The sequence below is a fragment of the Pholcus phalangioides genome, unplaced genomic scaffold (assembly GCF_987345545.1).
Source record: "Pholcus phalangioides strain wild (caught in Gottingen) unplaced genomic scaffold, Ppha-v1.0 ptg000015l_1, whole genome shotgun sequence".
Taxonomy (NCBI): Eukaryota; Metazoa; Arthropoda; class Arachnida; order Araneae; family Pholcidae; genus Pholcus; species Pholcus phalangioides.
This window is the reverse complement of record NW_028301608.1, coordinates 1,860,123-1,876,738: the sequence shown is the minus strand read 5'-3', so window position 1 is coordinate 1,876,738 and position 16,616 is coordinate 1,860,123. Positions and strand designations below refer to the sequence as shown.

Below are 16,616 nucleotides of genomic sequence, written 5' to 3'. Positions count from 1 at the left end.
ATACTATTGTGACTTGTGAGAGGCCCTCTATGGGTGCAGAAGTTTTGGTTATAGATCCTCCTTTTTTTAATTATTTATTTTTTGCCATGTTTATGGGATAGTTTTAGTTTCCGATCACGGAGAGTGTTGACAGAGTCGCGACTTCCACTCACACGAACGGACGCCATCTTCCACCCACCTGTTTCTCCTCATGCCCCTTGCTTATAGCGTCTCTTCAGATACAATAAGTGGGGTGGGGGTCCACAGTGGTTTGGGCTTTCATCTGTTATGTGACAGTTGTGTCTTAATTTTCACCAGAGATAGCCACGCTAAAGTTCTCTGCTCTTCCATTCCTGAATACTATATTTTTGGTTTTTGAATATTCGTTGTAAACAAAACTCCATAAGAATAATCCGTAATAACCATGAGCAGCACATCAACCGTAACAAAAGACTAACGGCCGTATTCACCACTCACGGTCCTGAAACGCGGATCAGTTGAAACCCGTTTCAGTTTTAGAACGAATTTGGCATTCACCAGTGAGTCTCGAGTGCGTATCAAGTGAAACTCGGTTCAGTTGGCGAGTATTTGGCGTATATTAGCTTGGCGAAAGTAGATCCGACGCTGATTGGATGAAGGGTTTTTGATCTTCTAATGAAGTAGAAAACTCAACGGTTGAATTCTTGTGTTTACGTTTTTCAACAATTTTTTTTTCTATAAGCAAAATATGGTTTTATCATCCCCTTTTTAATGGAAATTCCATTTCATTCCAGCTACGGTTTTCTTTCCTACTTCCGCTATATCTATAATGATGGTTTTCATTTCACTACGGAATTGCTAATATTCTCAGATTAGATAAATTATATATCGCACGTACAATCAGCTTAAGCGCTTTTCATTGCTTTGAAGGGAAAAAAAATGTATCAGCACATACAAATTTTATTAATCGTGAATGGAATGAAATGAAGGAAAAAAGGACCGTCGCAATTGTGTAAAATTTATATTTTAAAAAATACTAATAAATTTGGAAATTTTTCAAAAAATAATTTTTATCTGACTATTTTTTAAATTATGATTGTTTTGTACCCGAAATAAAATTTTTAGATACACATATTAAAAAGTACAAAATTCAGTGAATTTGATTTCCAAAATATTTTTTTATGCTAATAGTAATTCTTGCGATGCACATTGAATATTAAATTACTGAACATTAATAGCTATATTTCCTATTAGCCAAATAAGTTAATGTCTGAGACTGATTTTTTGTGATTTGTTGAAACTTGTATGATAGTTGCATGCAATCCTTCCTACACACAAGATGTGCCCCCTCTCAATGTATAAAATGCTAAACCCAACAGTTCATGATAATCACAATCTAGTAATTCGTTACTTTCAAAATTTGCACTGTAACTTGAACATAATTAAGGCACAAATTCAAAATACGTAAAAAAAGCTAACATTTTCCTCACTTAAGAAATAACGACAAATCAATTATCAAAAATAATTTATTCATATTTATATGGAAGTATTTGAGATTGCTAAAAAAAATAATGGTACGTATAACACACACACAAACATTGTAAATAAATATTGAGATTTTCTTCCATGATTGAGTCAGCTCATCTTCAGTGGCCACATTTTATCATAGATGTGTTTTTACCCTACTTTTGCTCCCAAATACTTGTTTCATCTGAAAAATTAAAAACATGTTTTCATGAAAAGAAATTTCTCTAAAGAATGAAACAAATCATACTCATGTGTTGTGATTTCAAATACAGTGAAATCATACTGCATAATACGAATAAAGCACATGTAATCAGCAATCACGTGGTACTAGTTATGTAATGATAGATTACTTAAATATTATAAATTTCATTCAATCATTGCCCAATGCTGGCATGAACTGCACATAAATAAGGTTCCAAAAAGTAATTTCATGAATTTTTGAATTGGTGTTTTGAGCGCGAAAGGTATGATCACACACTAAAATCTCAATAAAATGATATTCTGCAAATCAAGAAAAAATATCATTGTAGAGGGATTGCTGTTGTATTAAGATTAGAGATGTAAAATTCTTGAGAATATTGTAACGAAGGACTCTGGAAGGACTACTATTGTAAATAACTTGAGAATATTCTTATTATTCTTAACAAGAATATTCTCCAGTTATTTATAATATAATTATATATAATATCCTAGAGAATATTCTTTGGAAAGACTACTTTTATAAATTACTGGGGAATATTCTTATCAAAAATAATAATTATTCTCAAGTTATTTCTCATATTAATATTCTCATCTCACATCTGTAATCGAGTGGCAGCAGTTTAACATTATATTATAGGAATTTATTTTATATCAAGTATCATTGTAGTGAGGTTTAACTGTAAATAATAAACGAATGAACTGCAATAATTATATGCAAAATACTGATGCACAAATAGAATGAAATGAGCTGATAATTATATGATTTTGGATAATGAGAATGCACCACAGAAAATATTTTTTGTTGTGCACGTGTTTTCATTTGTGCAAATACTGTGGATTCTGCTTATAAAGGGTTTTTTTTTTCAAAAAATTACCATGAAAAATGTAAGCGGGAAAAATGCTTTAAACAGGAAATCTTAATAAAAATTAATTCGAGTACTAAGCAGGAAAATATTATACATGGGAATGTTATAAGCGAGATCGACTGAATATAGAAGGAAAATGTCATGTTTACACACAGCAGCAAAATATCAGCAAAGTATCAAATAAATATATTCCTGCCAAGAGGTAAAAGCTAAAAAAAGGTAATATATTTTGCTTGGCATTAATATAAATATTTTCATATTAGAGACAAAACATTTCATACACAAATCTATATTTTAGAGTGTTGTTGAATATTGTTTTGTTTAGGAATTAAAATGCACTACTGTAATGATCGCTTTTGCCTAGTACATTTTGCGAGTTCTTAATGTACGAGGCTCCTCAAGAGAAAAAAAGGCCCCACAAAAATGAGATCTGGTTGAAATTTTCTAGAATTTACCAGGTAGGACCACAGAAAAATTTCTCGTCTCGGGGGGGGGGGGGCATCATGCTCTTAAGATGGTCCTGGTTAGGGAAAAAAAAAATTTGTATACAAGTAATACAAAAAAAAAATTTTTTGTATACACTGTATACAAGTGACTATTCCTGCAATTCAAGAGAGATATTCATGACTTCTTTTCAGACCAATGATACATTATTTTCAGAGAGGAAAAAACTTCAAAAGCGTGACACTATACCCTGCCATTTTAACCTTTAGGTCAGGACCGTAAATAAGCTGGGGCAACCGGAGCACTTCCCAAGGGCCGAGAGAATGGGGGCCCTCACAAAAATGTACACTTTATTTTACATAATAATACTTTCAGGGGCCCCCACTCAAGAAAAAAGTCTGCATCGAGAGAGCCCACTACCAGTGCCGTCTTAACGGATGGACCTACCCGGGCACGGCCCGGGGGCCTCACAAAAATGAGATTTGGTTGAAATTTTCTGTAATTTACCTGGTAGGTCCTCAGAAAAGCCACTTGGCCCGGGGGCCCATGGTGTTCTTAAGACGGCCCTGCCCGCTACGACCCTGTTTCAGGTACCATAAAGACGAATTTGTCATTAATATCAATACATGAGTATATTACTCATATTATTAAATAATCATTATTTGATAATGATCATTTTGTTAGCGAATGAAGTTCAGATTTGAAGGAAATCATAGAAAAGTATCATTACTCACCTTCTTTCGGCACTTGTTGATGGCTTCAAGTAATAGTTGAAAGCTTTCATTGATCGGGGATAATTACTTAACATATATTTAATACCTAAACGCGGTCACTCATCACCTTATAATTAATAAATTATTCTAAATTCCCTATTTCATTCCGGGTCATCGTAAAAACAATTCAGCGCGACCGCCATTACTATGTCGATGTTTGTGTTTGCAGCGACGATAATGTTCACTGCGCATGCGCTGAAACTCGATCCACCCTGCTGGATCGCCGATATCGGAGGTTCAGTTTCAGGCTCGAAAAGCTGGTCCGTGGATCTCGATTCAGGGGTGGTGAATACCAATTTTGAGGTGAAACGCGGTTTAGAACCTGGATCGCGTTCTGAACCTGGACGGTGAATACGGCCGTAAAGCTGTCGGGAAAACAAGTGCCATCGACGTATACCGTTCGGGGAAGGGGGGGAGGTCGAGTGACGGAAATTTCGGCAAGAAAAGTGAGTAAAAAAATTCTAAACTTTTCCGTATCATTATTATTATTTGGTGCTATTCCTGCATTTACATGTGAAAACAGAGTTAATCTGCTTCTTCTTAATTTATTTAACATTAATTTTTTCCATATAAATTGAAGAAAAAATTAAAAATCCCCAAGTTTTTGAGAGCCATGGTTAATATACAGTATTTTAAAATTACACGTTGCTTTCATAATATTGTTTAGATTTTTTTTCGTAAATAAATTTCAGCTGAGGGAAGGGAAATATTGCAGAAAAATATGACTTTTTTGAAATTTTTAATGTTACTTACGGCACATCAATGAAGAGTAAGTGACACGCTGATAGAAGATAATTATTTTTTTCTAAATTTTAAAACATTTTCCAATCAAAAAACAAAACAAATGATTTCAAAAACCTCACTTTAATTTCTGAAAGTATCGGCAGTGGTTTTCTTTTAATTCTATAATTATTACTAATTTAATTGTGCAATTACGTTACACGTAAAACATATTTTTCTCAGTGAGATTGGCGAGAATCGGCCGAGGTAATCTCTTACCGAGGCTGCGCATCGATACATTGGTTAAGAGGCTTTCGTTCCCATAGCAACGAGTGATGCGGTTCCCTCGTAGCTTCCCCTTCACTGTAAAGTTAACCTGAAACGGACTATAGTATAGTTTGTTTCTCTCTCTTTAGACAAGCGGTTTTTTGCTAAGAGAAGCTATCTCGCTCTCATGGCACTCATTTCTGTCAGAGGGGAGGGATTATCGGGTTCAACGTTGTTGATATGTAGCTGCTGAGTCTCTGTGCGTTTCGCTCTCCCCATGGCATAGATGCTGTTGTTGTATGTGTCTTTACTAACTTCTATTATTTTGTCGGCCATTTTCGCTAATGTATCTAAGCTCTCTGAGCTATCTGATAGGATGGCCTGTGTTTCTGACGGCATACGTTGGAACCATAGAGGTTTTAGAAAATCGTCACTTACAGATTTGCCGGCTAAATCTCTCATTTCCCTTAATAGTTGTGAAGGTCTTTTGTACCCCAACTGTAGTTCGGACAACAACTTGCGTACTTGACAAGTGTTAGAATCAGAGAATTCTTCGATTATCCGTTGTTTAAGGGTCTCATACTTGTTTGTTTCGGGTGGGTTCAATAAAATCCGAAATGGAAGCGAGCGTTTCTGGATCTATAACCGCAATCACGTTATTGTATTTGGTAGCGTCGTTAGTTATGGCGGATATTGAAAAACAACTTTCCACTTGAATGAACCATAACTTTATATTTTGCCGCCTTATGGGCCGGAGTTTCAAGGCAACGCGACAAATTTGTAAGTTTTCCGGTGATGGGTCAGGTGACGAAAGGTTAGGAGAGTTATCGTTAGGTATAATTGCGAAAATAAAAATATGAATATTTGTTATCCTGACCAAACAAAATAGAGCGATCACAAAAAGATCCTACCTGTCATCAGAAGGTTGCGTCGGTCGGGGTCACCACTGTGACTATCTACTTTTATTGTGTCATCGAGAACATAACATGTTGAATCAGCATTATCTTTAGGTCTGTGTCGAGTCACAAAAATCCTCTCGCGCAGTCCCCGCACTTGGCGACTGTTGGCACAGTCTTTGGTGAGCCGCCGCAGAGTTATGAAGAAAGACTTCATTTTTTGAATATGTTTACATTGGATGAACGCAGGTGTCGAGCAGATATGATCGAAGGGTTCAAAATTTTCAATGGGATGGATAGCATGGACCATGAACTTTCAGTACACCGCCAATCGACTGCTTTTACAAGGGGACACCAGTATCAATTGGTGAGGGACAATGCAAGGTTATGGTGTCGCAGGGAATTTTTCTCCAATAGGGTTGTTAATAAATGGAATAGCTTACCCCCGGAGGTAGTAAATTGTAACACAATTGACACGTTTAAAAAGAAATACGATAAACATGTTGGGGTAAATCGAGAAGCTATCCATTCTTAGAATAAGACAACCATAAGTATTATTTGTGGGCATTATATAGTATTTTATCATGTGTATATATTGATTATAATTTTTGTTAATTGCATTTTTAATTGGGTTGCTATATTTTTTTTGGAAATATATGACATCCATATTTTTATGGGCATCTTTTTGCACCCACCTCGTTGGGCATTTTGCCTGTTGTGGAGTTGTATTTGTATTTGTAAAATCAATGGTCAAATTATAAAGAATTTATACAAAAATTGCCACGTTTTTAAGACAAATAAATTCAATTGGTCGAATGGTCGACGCGTTTCGGCTCTTCAATGGAAAGCCGTCATCAGGACCTCGTGGTCAGAATTCGCACGAATGAGTCGTGGAGGGGTGATGTTTACGTCTGGTCGTCCGAAGAGTTCGCCTTTGTATTTGCTGCGTCCGAGTGGTCTTTGGATGCGAATTGGGGAGCCATCTGTTGCAAAGTGTTGAAAGTTTTGTCATGACTGAGGTTGATAAAGCCTGTCCAACCTGACGAAATAGGTGGCGCGTTTCTTCCATCATTAACGAGGAAATTCTGGCATGTTCTGATGAAGTATCCCTCGAGAAAATTCAATTCAGAATTGTGTGTTGCTTTTTTAAAACAAACGCTTTATCAAAATCAAAATAATGTGAATGTTGCCAACAGTGTTGGGCAATAGCCGAATTATCAATCCGTCCCTTCTCAACATGCTTTCGGTGTTCGAGAACTCGAATATTTAGATTTCTCCTAGTTTGGCCAATATATCCATTTTCGCAATTCTTGCATGGGGTGAAGTAGATACCAGATTCTTTGGAGGGTGAGATAGGATCTTTCAGATGGGAAAAGGTGAGTATATTTGTTGGCTGGAATATTGTATGGAAGTCAAATTTCTTGAAGATAGAAGAGATCATGAAACTTGAAGAATCGAATGGAAGAACAACGGTATTAGAAAACTGTTTTGAGTCAGCTGGGAGCAGGTTCGTGGTGCATGTCTGGCTCATTTTCATCAGAACATGTCAGAATTTCCTCGTTAATGATGGAAGAAACACGCCACCAATTTCGTCAGCTTGGACAGGCTTTATCAACCTCAGTCGTGACAAAACTTTCAACACTTTGCAACAGATGGCTCCCCAATTCGCATCCAAAGACCACTCGGACGCAGCAAATACAAAGGCGAACTCTTCGGACGACCAGACGTAAACATCACCCCTCCACGACTCATTCGTGTGAATTCTGACCACGAGGTCCTGATGACGGCTCTCCATTGAAGAGCCGAAACGCGTCGACCAATTGAACTTATTTGTCTTAAAAACGTGGCAATTTTTGTATAAATTAAAACCAGGCAAAGTTTCTCATTTTTGTGATAATTCTAAAGAAGTCCTGTTCAAACAAATTCTGCCTGAAAGACCATGGGAAAAGTGGCATGTGACTTTTTCTACTTGAGAGGTCAACAGTATTTTTTGATGATCGATTATTTCTCAAAGTACATAGAAGTTAAAAACATGAAGAGTACTAATGCAAAGACAGTAATAGAAGCAATGAAAAGCATCTTTGCAAGGCATGGAATACCAGAAGAATTGGTGAGTGACGGAGGGCCCCCATTTAATGCAGAAAGTCTTCGAAAATTTTTCAAAGAGTGGAACGTGGCACAGTATTACTTCACCTCACTTGCCCAGAAGCAACGGCCAAGTTGAGAGAGCTGTACAAACGTTGAAGAAGTCTCTCACAAAAGCTCTAGAAGAAGGTGAAGATCTACATACGGTCCTACTGGATTATAGGATACAACCTACGCCGGATCTTCCTTCTCCGGCTGAACTGCTGATGGGCAGACGATTAAGATCCTTTTTGACAACTCATCCTCATCAACTCAAGCCAAAGTTTTCTACAGCTGAAGCCAGTAAAATCTTGAAAACTAGACAAGCATATCAGAAGGATAGATTTAATTTTAATGGCAGACGCTGCTCCAGCCGGTGGTCGCGGAGGGTTCCGTGGTGGTTTTGGTGGCGGTGGACGAGGAGGTCGTGGCCGTAGACGCGGCAGGGTCCGTGGCAGAGGACGCGGCCGTGGTAAGGAAGAGAAGGAATGGGTGCCCGTGACGAAGCTGGGACGTTTGGTTAAAGATGGCAAGATCAAGACCCTAGAAGAGATCTATCTCTTCTCTCTGCCAATCAAGGAATGCGAGATAATTGACTTTTTCCTTGGAAGTTCATTGAAAGATGACGTCATGAAAATAATGCCTGTCCAGAAACAGACTCGTGCAGCGTTTTTAATTGGGTTGCTGTATTTTTGAAATATATGACATCCATATTTTTATGGGCATCTTTTTATCAGCCACCTCGTTGGGCATTTTGTCTGTTGTGGCGTTATATTTGTATTTGACAAACACGAAACGCAGCATCCTGAACTCAAACAAGGCTCAAGGGCATGGCCCCCACAAGGGGTGGGCTGACAAGGCTCGGGGCCCGGGACAATTTTCACAATTTTTTTGCTTTTTCACGCTATAAATTCATCATAAAGGGGCCCCGTGAAAGTCTTGTCGGGGGCCCGCAAAAGATCCCATCCTAGGGGCCCTCCTCCAGGATGCAGGGGCCATACTCAAGGGTCTGGTTCAAGAAAAGATCTTGTGAACTGTGGCAACAAGGTGTCATAACCAAGACAGGACCGAAACGTAGTTCCTATATCACCGAGGGAAAAGATGGAGCTACATATCGAAGTAGAAATAGACACCACATAAGAGAAGACAGAACAACTAATGAGAAGATCACCAGAACAGTTGAAGATTTGTATCCTTTAACGGCAGTTAAAAAGATGACATCTTCAACAGATACAATTCCAGGAGCAGGTCAAATCCTGAGAAAGTCAGCGAGGGCTGTTGTTAAACCCATACGTTATAGACAATAAATTGAATATTCACACACATTATCATACATTAACTATAATAGAACTTTAATGTTTAAAAAAAAAGTGGGGCATGTAATATATGTACTACTTAATAACATTAATAAATGGCAGCATATCATCCTGCCTTGTGTGATGGTGATTATAATAATAAAGAAGGGCAGTTATGCACTGGATGCCATGCTAACTGGTTGTAATAATCCATGTCCATTGCTATAGTTAGTGGACCAAACAGTAAATAGCCAAGCATCAATATATGTCTAATAATTCCATTCCTCTCATTGAAATCCCCTTGCACTCTGTCCTCGAAATTGTTGCAGCTGAATGGCGTCACCCTAACTGTTTTTCCCTAGCCATTTTTTCCCTCTATATACCTCCCTACCCAGATTTACATTTTTTCGACCAACTAGAACTTATTTTTAAAAAATCTCCCCCACACATTCCCCTAATTCTCACTGGAGATTGGAACCTCCCAGGCATTGAATGGATAAATATGCATTCTTCTTCCGGTAATCACCGAATTAATAATAAAGTCCTTGACATTTTCCTTAAATTTAATCTTGTCCAATCTGTTTTAGAACCAACTCGAATTACATTTCACTCCACTTCAATCCTGGATGCCATTGCCACTTCCAATCGGATCCCAGTTCTTGACACCTCCATCTTCGAGGGTTGCTCGAACCACAAAATACCCTTCATTGATTTTCCCCTCCAGCAATCTATTCCCTCCTACAAACTTGCCACCAAACCAAATTTTAATAAGGCTAACTACCCCCTCATGCGAAATATTTTTCGTTCCCACTTCTCCGATTTCTTATCGCTCTCTTTCCTCCTTCAACAACATTCATACCTTGTGGGTCATTTTCAAATCGACAATCCTCAAATACTTAGCCAGTAAGAATGTCTCATCCAAGTAAATTTACAGCCCATGAATTAATTGAAATATCATCCATTTAAAGAGAAAAATAGGAATCTGCAATTTTTGCCTACATCCAAAACCTTGGACCTCATTTCTTTTCAAAAAACTAAATATCTTTCTCACTCTTTACCAAATTATCTCAAATCCAATCCACCAAAGTTTCGGAACTTCCTCCGTCACAAATCAGCTGGCCCCCTTCTCTCAACATTTCAACTAAAGACCATGGCCGTCTTAAGACCATCACGGGCCAAGTGATTTTTCTGAGGCCCAACCTGGTAAATTCTCGAAAAATTCTTCTACAACTTCTCGATTTTTCTGAGGCCCCTCTTCTCTTGAGGCCCCCGTGCCGTGCCCGGGTGGGCCCATGCGTTAAGACGGTACTGCTAAAGGCATTTTTTTCCTGTTGATATCGCCGATTAGTTCAATTTAGAGTTCTGCTCAGTTTTCTCATTGGATTCTCCCCACGATATTCATTCACAACTCTAATCCAATCTTTATCACTAGGGAGGTCGTCGTAAAATTATTGAAAAAACTCAAACCTCGCTCTTTGGGCCCGGATAGATTCCCTAAATACATTCTCAAATTCTGTGCTGAAGAAATCGCTGACTAGATAGCCAATCTTTTGATTACTTTCAATGTTTCCTCTAAATTCCTCCATTCTACCCTCTGATTGGAAAATAAACAAAATCATTCCAATTCACAAATCTGGCCCGATCCCCTCAATTTCAGACCTATTGCAATCACCTCATCTTGCTGCAAGATTCTTGAACACATCATAGCAAAGGAAATCCGCGCCCACCTTGACTCCATAAAATTTTTCTCCCTAATTAGCATGGCTTTAGACTTTCTCTCTTCACTTTCTCTCAATTGGCCCTTTTCATGTATGACCTCTCGAGGGGGAGCCGTCGTTAAAAACTTACAAACTGATGTCATTTTCTTGGATTTCTCAAAAGCATATGACAAAGTCCCCACGATAAATTACTACTTAAACTTTCTACACTCGGCTTACGGCCGTATGCACCGTTACCAGTTAACTGAGGAGGGACTGTTAAACGGTTATTTGAAAAACGGTATTCTCCGTGCCTAAACGCCCGGTTAAATGCCGTTCTAACGGTCAAATTTTAACCCGAGCTACTTGGCCGGTTAAAATAACCAGCTTCGGTTAACGCATGCGTATTTGCGATTGGAAAATTCATTTTTCCTCTGAAAACATGGCGAACAGTGATCTTGAGTGTTTGGAAGACTTGGAGGGAATTGAAAGAACATCGAGGATCATTTATGAAGATAGGGGATTGTGATCTTGGATGAATTATCTGGCAAAGATTTTTATGCCAGATACAGGATAACTCCTATCACCGGAGAGCGGATTCTCTCCCTAGTCGGAGAAAATTTACAGTCGAGCAACAACTTCCTCAGCTTTCAACAGCTTTGCGGTTTTATGCCACAGGGTCATTTCAGCTAACACTTGGGGATCGGGCCCTAGTGAGCCAATCTTTCTGCTGCTGAGCAATCAACGAGGTTTCCAGATGTTTGGGTAACTTGACAGAGGAATACGTCAAGTTGCCTTCTACAGAAGAAGAGCGACGAGAGGTAAGAACATATTTTACAGTTTGAAATGTAATAAATGTGGTTTGGTAGAATTCTGTATTGGACTTAATAGAGATAATAAATAAAAATAACCAAGGATAACATGGTCTGTTTCCATTCATGAGATTTTCCCCATGTGCATAGTTCCATGCATAGCCCTCATGTAATGAGAACAAAATTAAACGTTCAATTGCTTAATTGGTTGGAAGCCTTCCTAAAACATCGCAAACAATATGTCTACTTCAAAGACCACAACTCTGCATCGGCCACCGTAAATTCTGGTGCCCCACAGGGATCAGTAATTTACCCACTTTTATGCTTAATATTTATTAACGACCTCCCTGAAACCCTCAACTGTACCACTAGACTTTTTGCTGGTGATTGCGTAATCTACCACACCATAAATCACGAGTCGGATCAAGAACTTCTCAATGCACTGCGATTATTATAATTTATAACAGAATTTTTATTCATTAAATCTTTGCTTACTACTATTGGCTTAGGAACTCTCACTGTGTGTTTCCATTATAGCTTTCAGGCCTTCATATTCTCCTCTGAACATAACTCCTGCCTGAAAGACAGAATTTAGAGGAAAATGTGTGCTATAAATTTTTCGCTTACACTCAAACTTCACTTGCAGAACAGTTTTGCAATGGCCATCTACAATTTGCATATACACTGAGAAATCTTCAGATCTTTCAATGAAAAAATATAATCTTGAATGCGGGCGACTTGAGCTCACCCGCCGCCTGGGTACAAAGCCTCAAATGCAGCCCACAAAGATGACTCTGGCAGGAGGCTTAAAAGGGGACTTACAAAGCCACACTGTTTCTAATTATGGTAACATAACTTTTTTCACATTACAGTTCTCATTGATTTGAATCATTAATATTTTCCTTCCCTTTGGAGCTGAATTTTTTGATGAATCTCAGATCTGCAACATGGAGTTGAACTTTGTTAATGCAAAATACCTACTCGAAGTGCTTTCCTGTGCAGAAATTAGGTAATCTGGAGGGGGTATTGTCAACGCAATCTCAATTCTATCTCCCAATGGTGCTCCACATGGCAAATGCTTCTCAACATCTCTAAAACGGTTTTCATGAGAATTTCACGTGAACTCTCACCTTTCGAATTTTCATAATCCATCAATAACTCCTCTATATCCCCCAGGTTTCTCAATATAAATATCTCGGTGTTATGATTTCAGCAGACCTGCGCGGGAATAAACACATCGATTATGTCTATAAAAAATGTCTCAATAAACTCTTTCTTCTTCGCCGCAACCTTAAACACTCTACTCGCGATGTTAGACTTCTCTGTTATCAAAACTTTATTTATTATTTTTCCAGTCCTCTCCTATGTCTCCGAAATTTGAGACCCCTACACTGCTAGAAATATCGAGAAGCTGGAATCAATACAAAATAAATCCGCCCGCTTTATCTACGACAGTTGGTCCTCCTATGTGTCTGTCTCCGAACTTAAATACGAACTCAATTTTTCTCCCTTTAAGTACTCACCGTTTTTTTTTTTCTCGATTAACCATGCTTTTCAAAATTCTTCATGGACATTTAAATTTCGATACCACAGGTATTATCTCCAAGTCAACATATATCTCTAGCAGACTTGATTATCCACTTAATGGGACGCGGTAGCCCAGGTCGATAAGATACTCGCCTACAGTACCAAAGGATGTTTAGAGGTGTCGCGAGTTCGATACCCGGTTCGTCCTTGTCAGAAAACTTTCCTGACACAGGGGTACAACAGAAACGGTGACATGAGCGCAGAAAAAAATGCTACCGCAGGGAATCCCCCATCGAGGGGTTACCGCACCAACCTCTCAATGAGTATAAAAACAAGCCTGCCGTTCGGAATCGGCAATAAATTGTAGGTTCCGGTCTAAAATTAGCCCTCATGTGCAGAAAATGACCGTGGTGCGACAAAAATGATCAAATGATCATCCACTTGAGATAAACCCCATCTCCGCTTCCACCTACAGCTTTAAATTTCGCTTCTTTCCACATACCACAACTAACTGGAACTTACTCCCCTCCACTGTCGTTGATCCACCCACGCCATTTATATTTAAGAAAAATGTAAAACTTTTTTTCTGTCACCATCAACCGCATTCTCATGTTTAGGCCTCGGCCAACAATATTGTATAAATAAATAAATGTAAAAAATTACGCGCAAGGACCGTGTTGGGTCCCAGCTACCGTCGTCAAACCGACAGGTTCAGTTTCGTATCAGGCGATGGAACCATCTGGAGATCTCGTGAAACGTCACGTAAATCAGAAATTGTGAAAAATGAGAAGTCGTGTGGTGAAGTCATCGGGTGAAGATCGAACAGTTCCTGAACCTGCAAAAGAACCTAGAGTTCCAGACGAACAGCAGACTCCTGTGGTTCCAAACCAATGAGTCCTCCCAGGTTCCTATTCAGCCATCTCCAGTTCAACCATCCATCGCTTCCTCTCTAACAAAGATAGAGGTGTCCAAGGCCTCGACGACTTCACATAATGTTTTAGCAAGGGGGAAGGAATGTTGTGATCTGATCACAACTGAACTTGTGACGTTGCTGTTGCGTTATTAGACACTAGCGCCAGTGCCGTCTTAACGTATGGGCCCACTAGGGCCTCAAGAGAAGAGGGGCGTCACAAAAATGAGATCCGGTTGAAATTTTCTAGAATTTACCATTGTGAGCTTGCTCTTATCGTTTCGACATTAAAGTTATACTTTCTGTACTCTTCGATATTAAAATAAGTTATACTTTCACGTTCTTCTACCTGTGCGTTCTAAACAATATCGCAACAGAAACGTTAGGAGATAATTTTTGCATTTTATTTTCCATTTAAAATTTTTTTATATCTTAGATATATAAATTTGTTCCTCCAAAGTATGTTAATTTTTTTAGGATCAGCTTTTATACAAGATTTCGATTTTCTACCGTTTTGGGGGGGGGGGGTCAGCTTATACTCGAGTATATACTATATATTTTCTGGCATGTGCAGTCTTTGATTTACTTTATTTTGATAAGGACTTACGAGCTTGTTGAAAAATTGCGCGCTAACCAAGCCTCAGACAGATCTTACCAGTGAATGACTTTTCATACCTGTATGGTAGGGGAACATATGAATTTGGTAGGAGGTCTAGCTATCTGACGTATGTCTCATCTAAAGTACAGTTTCTCAACTTTTTTACCATTGTGTGTGGAACCCTTGAAATACAACACAATTTCAATGAACCCTATTTCATCAATTTTACAGGGTTTCCCCTCAGGGTCGGAACCAGGGGGAGCAGGCGGAAGTGCCATCTTGACGCATGGGCCTACCCGGACACGGCCCGGGGACCTGAAAAAAAGGCTTCACAAAAAGGAGATCTAGTTGAAATTTTAGAGAATTTGCCAAGTGCAAATCACTTGACCCGGGGCACCATGATGCTCTTAAGATGGCCCTGACAGACGGGCCTGGGAATCTTTACCAGATGGGGTGCCAAATTTACCCTTTAACTGCTTTTCTTAGACAGCAAGGAGCATCAAAATGCGGGTGACAAAGTATTTGATTGAGGCCCTGTTCCCCCTAATTGCACATTACTCATTACACACATAATGCTATAAGCATGAGATATCCCGTTTGAAAAATGTTATTGCAGAGTTTTTCATTATTCTAATTCTTGTACAATCCTTGGTAGTTATGAAACCGTTCCACAGTACCCACACAAACAAGATCTAGATTATTGGTTCTTAAATCAGTGCCTGTCTAATTTTTTATTGTCAAACTGGAGGAGAAAACCGCAATAAAGACGTTTATTCGAGGGTTTTTTTTTGTTTGCAGAAATATCTCGAATTTTCAATCCCCTCTCCCACACGCGCTCTGTTTACTGCTGACCAAAAGTGGTATCTGAAATTTTGTGGCTATTACAAAAAACATTACACCACAAGCAAGAAAATGCTGGCGGTGTTCTCTGCTGCCGTAAGCTGATATGCTTTCAAGGAAAATACGGAACATTGCCAGTTCAAGCGAAAAAAAAAGTTGCAAAAGATGAGGATAGTTGAGATATTTTTCTTGGCCCATATGAAAACAAAAATCCCAGACAAACTTGGGTTCGATTTCCAATGAAGACCAACGGGAAGTAGCAGCTATGTATTTAGTAGGATTCTATGGTGGGCTTAATTTGGGGGGAGGGGTGGAACAAAAAGATTGGGAAACTGATTTATATAGTCATAATTACCGTTCTGTAATCTGTGAGAAAGGAAAATTATCTTAATTCACGCAAGCTTTGTTGAAAATATGTTCGTAACGTTTTGATAAAAATGTTGGGACCTCTAAAAAACATGGGGTATGGTCATCCAGTGTAAAACGTAAGGAACTTGCTTAATGCGGCCACTTCAATCTTTGTGGTTTCACTGAGAATCCAACTTTTTAAAAGAACGGCATATTTATATATATAAAAAAAAAATCTTTTATGTTCACAGGGCCGTAGTGTGCCTTCTCGGGGCCCCTCATGAAGGGGTTATTGTGAAAAACACAAACTTTTGTGGGGGGGGGGGGGAAGCCCACAGTGCCCCGGGTGCCTTAGCCTAGTTTAAACGTCCGGATAAGTTCAAAATGCCCCTTAAAATGCAGTATGTATGGTCACAGAATTTATGAATCATCCACTGGGAGTTAATCAACTGACTATTTCTTCCAGAAAAGGACGGAAAATTTGAATACCAAATATTGGACATTGCCAAAATTGAGAAAAGCTGCCAATGAGTGGTAAAGTCAAAAACATACTGATCGCACTGGATTAATATGAATTTTCCGCAGCAGAAAATGACAACGAGGTGGGGGGGGGGGGGAAGAAGAAAATACAAACTTGTGAGATGAACATTCATATTTACCGTCATAATTATATTAGTTTGTACGTTGTTGGGATAATTTTAATCTTTGATTTCAGTAAAGAATAAAAATTAAAGTCACCTTGAAAGTACATATACAATAACGGGACATTTTCGCCCAAAATACGGGACGTATGGCCAATTCATGATTTAATAA

At 38.7% G+C, this 16,616-nt stretch overlaps 1 long non-coding RNA gene across 1 annotated transcript; it reads right to left on the bottom strand.

Annotated features, from left to right (window-relative positions):
- Nucleotides 1–1,466: 1,466 nt before the first annotated feature.
- On the bottom strand, nucleotides 1,467–4,089 carry LOC149075226 (uncharacterized). Its single transcript, XR_016193971.1, has 2 exons — nucleotides 3,731–4,089; nucleotides 1,467–1,669 (listed from the first exon to the last, which is right to left on the bottom strand). It is a non-coding gene; the product is annotated as an uncharacterized LOC149075226 (long non-coding RNA).
- Between the last annotated feature and the right edge of the window lie 12,527 nt (nucleotides 4,090–16,616).